At 39.2% G+C, this 5,710-nt stretch overlaps 1 pseudogene; it reads left to right on the forward strand.

Moving 5' to 3' along the window:
• The first annotated feature begins 382 nt into the window (after positions 1-382).
• On the forward strand, positions 383-5,098 carry LOC112932743 (RNA-binding protein EWS pseudogene; annotated as a pseudogene).
• The last annotated feature ends 612 nt before the right edge of the window (positions 5,099-5,710 follow it).

Consider the following 5,710-nt stretch of genomic DNA (forward strand, 5'->3'; position numbering starts at 1 on the left):
TATGTTAATTAACTAGAATTAAAATAAAAACTTAAAAGAAACTGAGTTAGGCTCAGAAAGGCACATGCATAGCAATGGGAACAAAGGCAGAATATGTATCAGTTGGCTTGTGCAGGATGGATGAAAAGAATGTTCTCTTATGATGGTTCAAGTGTCTCAGTGGAGGGAGGAAGATCATCATCAAAAAGGGAATAAGGGTTTGAGAGAGGAAGAGGTATCAAAAGTTTCCTATGAGAACCTGATTTTGATGAACACAATGAGTGTAAGAGGATTGCTGTAAGGCACCAAAAGGTCTGCTTGCTAACAGAGTCTATGTACTTAAGATAAAATAAATAACTTGAAGAAGGGTATTATAAATGCATGTATCTTCAATTTGCCAAAAATGGATAAAGGTATTGAAAGAGTAACATCTCAATTAGAGGAATTGTTCATGAGTAATTGTCCCAATTGTCAGCAAGGTAATGGTAACTATATAGAGATTAATCTGACAAAGATTTACTAGATCATGAATGAATGGTTTTCTCATGACCCTTTTCCTTCTAATTCCCCTGCTTCTTTTATCAAAAATTAATAGATTATTAAATAAATAATTGAAACCAATATCAAAAAGTCAAGGGGATGCCAAGACAAAACCAACTTCTGGGTACATTTTAATCTATAAGAGAGTTTCTAATAAGAGAGCAGATGTTTTCCAGTTTCAGAAAATTCAAAATAGTGTGATGTGTGTTTATGTGGATGTCAGTTTATCTGCACGTGTTTTCACACCACCAAGTTTAATTGTCTGTTTCTCGGACTGTAAAAATATGAGGAAATAAGTTCTTCATTGTTCACTAATTGTTTACTTAAGAGAAGTCCCAGGCAGCTATTGTAAATTGCTGCTTTACTCCAATGTTTGGGTGTTTCAGTGCAAATAATCACACATACATCTGTTCTCACATAAAGCAAACTGCCTCTGTTATGAAAATAAACAGATGCAGTGAGCATTAAAAATCATCATGGTGAATTTGGTGGATTATAATTTGGTGGCTCCTGTTTTTGATGTAAAATATCTTTAAAAATTATATCTATATATCAACATACCTATATGCAGTTATTTATAAAATAATGATGCAGATATGTGGAAAGCCCTACTGCCACATTGAAATCTTAAAGCACATTTTCCAGAGGATATGTGATTCTTTTAAAATCATCATTCTTTTAAAATGATTTTTAAAATGATAATCATTTTAAAAGAATGATTTGAAAACAATTTAGAAAGTGACATTAGAAAAATGATGTAATAAGTAGCTCCCAATGCCCATTCTTCCACAGAAACATCAAAAACAAGCAAAATTGATAGAAGTAAATGTCAAAACTCTGGAAAATAACCAAAACTTTATAGCCAATAAGCAAATGTTAAATCAAGAAAAAACAGCAACTTAAAAACACTAGAAAATATTTTGTGGCATTTGCTCCACACTTCTCTACTTTCAATAATGAGTACAATATCTACACTGAAATTGAGTTAAATAAGAATGGATATAAACAACAATATACACCAAGACATAAACAGAACACTCTACCAAACAACAGTAGCACATTCTACTTTAGTGGACAGGAAATTCTCCAGGATAGACCAGGTGTTAGGCAACAAAATAAATGTCAATAAATTTAAGTACAGTAAAATCATACAAAGTATCTTTTCCAACAACAATGCAATAAACCTAGGGGGGCACAAAACAAGAAATAAAACTGGAAAATTCACAAAATTGTAGAATTTAAATAATACGTTCTTATCCAATAGGTCAAATAAGATACATGGGAAATTAAACAATTCTTAGAGAGGAATGAAAATGAAAACATAACGTATTAAAACTTATAATATGCAGTGAAAGCAGTACCAGAATGACATTTAGAGCAGTAAAGACCTACACTTAGGAAGAAATATTAAATCAATAATGAGACTAAATCTTAGGAACTAGAAAAAGAAGAGTAAACTAAAAGGTAACAAAAGGAAGATAATAATATAGATCAGAGCACACATTAATGAAATAGAAATTTAAAAGCCAAAAAAGAGAATAAATAAGACAAAAAGTTGACTCTGAGAAGATCAACAAAGTTGACAAGGCTTTAGGATGACTACCAGACAAAGAGAGAAGACATGATAATTAAAATCAGAAATAAAAGTGGAGACGTTACTACTGACTTTACAAGAAAAAAAAAAATCTGGGAGAACACTATGAACAACTCTATGTTAACAGATCAAATAAGCTTATGGAATGGGAATATTCTTAGAAACACAAAAATTACAAAAATTAAATCAAAAGAAATAAAAAATCTTAAAACTATAACAAGTGAAGTGATGGAATCAGAAAAAAAATCAAAACAACAAAGTTTCAAAAAACTAAAACTCAGGTCCATACTGGTGAATTCTACTAATAACTTAAAGAGTTAACATCCATTCTTTTCAAAATCTTTTTTAAAATATGAGAGGAAGGAACACTCCCTACCTCGTTCAATGAAATCAGCGTTATCTTTATACTAAATAATTACAGATGCAATTACAAAATAGTATCAAATCAAAAATAGCAGCTATTTATACCACTATAGAAGTCTGATTTAATATGAGAAAATCAATCAAAGTGATGCACATTAGTCAAACAAAAAAACAACAAAAAGACCCGTGACCATTTCAACAGAACCAAAGTATTTGAAAAAATTCAAAACCCTATTTTGGTAAAAATACTAAATTAGTAACAGAAGAGAACCTTACCAACATCATTAAGTTCATTTATGAAAAATCCACAGCTAAAATCATACTCTCTGGTAAAAAACTGAACTAATTCCAAGATTAAAAACAAGACAAGAATGCTTGCTTCCACGATGATATTCATTATTTTACTGGCAGTTTTAACCATAGTGATTAGACGTGAAAAAGAATAAAGGCATTTGAAATGGAAATGAAGACAAAACTATTTCTATTCATAGATATCATGATGGTCGATATAGAAAATTCAAAATAAATTTACAGGGGAAAGCGAGAGGGACATTGAGAGGACATTGGAAGGAGAGAAAGTGGCATCCATGGATTACAGTTCCTACAGCCAAGCTGCAGCCCAGCAGGGCTACAGTGCATACACTGCCCAGCCAACTCAAGGATATGCACAGACCACCCAGGCATATGGGCAGCAAAGTTATGGGACCTATGGACAGCCCACTGATGTCAGCTATACCCAGGCCCAGACCGCTGCGACCTATGGGCAGACCGCCAGAGCAAGTTCTTATGGACAGCCTCCCGCTGGTTATACTACTCCAACTATACCCCAGGCATACATTCAGCCTGTCCAGGGGTACGGCACTGGTGCTTATGATGCCACCACTGCTACAGTCACTACTACACAGGCTTCCTATGCAGCTCAGTCTGCATATGGCACTCAGCCTGCTTACTCAGCCTATGGGCAGCAGCCAGCAGCCACTGCACCTGCAAGACCACAGGATGGTAACAAACCCACTGAGACTAGTCAACCTTAATCTAGCGCAGGGGATTACAACCAGCCCAGCCTAGGATATGGACAGAATAACTACAGTTATCCCCAGGCACCTGGGAGCTACCCCATGCAGCCAGTCACAGCACCACATTATCCTCCTACGATCTACTTCTCTACATAGCCGACTATGTATGATCAGAGCAATTACTCTCAGCAGAACACCTATGGGCAGCCGAGGAGCTATGGACAACAGAGTAGCTATGGTCAACAAAGCAGCTATGGACAGCAGCTGCCCACGAGCTATCCCCCCCCAAACTGGATCCTACAACCAGGCTCCAAGTCAATATAGCCAACAGAGCAGGCAGCAGATTTCATTCTGACAGGACCACCCCAGTAGCATGGGTGTTTATGGGCAGGAGACTGGATGATTTTCCAGACCAGGAGAGAACCAGAGCATGAGTAGCCCTGATAACCTGGGCAAGGGAAGAGGGGGATTTTGATAATGGAAGCATGAGCAGAGATGGGTGGGAAGGAGGGCCCGGTGGAATGGGCAGCGCTGGAGAGTGAGGTGGCTTCAATAAGCCTCGTGGACCCATGGATGAAGGACCAGCCCTTGATCTAGGCCCACCTGTAGATCCAGATGGAGACTCTGACAACAGTGCAATTTATGTGCAAGGCTTAAATGACAATGTGACTCACTCTAGATGATCTGTCAGACTCCTTTAAGCAGTGTGGAGTTGTTAAGATGAACAAGAGAACCGGACAGCCCATGATCCGTATCTACTTGCACAAGGAAACAGGAAAGCCCAAAGGTGAAGCTACAGTGTCCCATGAAGACCCACCAAAAATAAATAAAATAAAATAATAAAATAATAAAATAAAATAAAATAAAATAAAATAAAATAAAATAAAGAAGACCCCCCAACTGCCAAGGCTGCTGTGGAGTGGTTTGATGGGAAAGATTTTCAAGGAAGCAAACTTAAGGCTTCTCTTGCTCAGAAGAAGCCTCTGATGAACAGCATGTGGGGTGATATGCCTCCCTGTGAGGGCAGAGGGATGCCACTGCCACTCCGTGGAGGTCCAGGGGGCCCAGGAGGTCCTGGGGGCCCCATGGGTCACATAGGAGGCCATGGAGGAGACAGAGGTGGCTTTCCCCCAAGAGGATCCTGGGGTTCCCCAGGAAACCCACCCAGAGGAGGAAACGTCCAGCACGGAGCTGGAGATTGGCAGTGCCCCAATCCGGGGTGTGGAAACCAGACCTTCACCTGGAGAACAGAATGCAACCAGTGTTAGGCCCCGAAGCCTGAAGGCTTCATTCCACCACCCTTCCTGCCCCCGGGCAGTGACCCTGGCAGAGGCGGCCCTGGTGGCCTGCGGGGAGGATGAGGTGGCCTCATGGACCACAGTGGTCCCAGTGGGATGTCAGAGGTGACCGTGGTGGACACAGAGGGGGCTTCCGCGGTGGCTGGGGTATGGACTGAGGTGGCTTTGGAGGAGGAAGACAAGGCGGTCCTGGTGGGCTCCCTGGACCTTTGATGGAACAGATGAGAGGAAGAAGAGGCGGGCGTGGAGGACCTGGAAAAATGGGTAAAGGCGAGGACTGTCAGGAGCATAGAGACCGGCCCTACTAGACGCAGAGACCCCGCAGAGCTGCACTGACTACCAGATTTATTTTTTAAACCAGAAAATGTTTTAAATTTATAATTCCATATTTATAATGTTGGCTACAACATTATGATTATTCCTTGTCTGTACTTTAGTATTTTCCACCATTTGTGAAGAGACATTAAAACAAATTAAATGGTAAAACAAACAAACAATAGATTTACAAAAGTCAGCAGATTTGCAAGTTACTAGATTCACATGCAAAAATCATTTGAGTTTCTATACTTAAAGTGAGCAACCTGAAAAGGAGATTAAGAAGGCAATTCCATTTACAGTAACATAAAATAGTGAGGTACCTGTGTGGCTCAGTCAATTAAATATCTGCTTAAAGGGGTCATGATCTCAGGGTCCTGAGATTGAGCCCTGTGTTGGGCTCTCTATTCATCAGGGAGCCTGTGTCTCCCTCTCCCTCTGCCCCTCCTCCACTCATTCTCTCTCTCTCTCTCTCTCTTTCTCAAATAAATAAATAAAATCTTTAAAAAATAGGAAAAATTCCAAGGAATAAATTTAACCATAATAAATAAATGATAGACTTGCTCACTGAAAACTACAAAACATTGCTGAACGAAATTAAGTAA

Source organism: Vulpes vulpes, chromosome 5 (genome assembly GCF_048418805.1).
Source record: "Vulpes vulpes isolate BD-2025 chromosome 5, VulVul3, whole genome shotgun sequence".
NCBI classification, from domain to species: Eukaryota; Metazoa; Chordata; class Mammalia; order Carnivora; family Canidae; genus Vulpes; species Vulpes vulpes.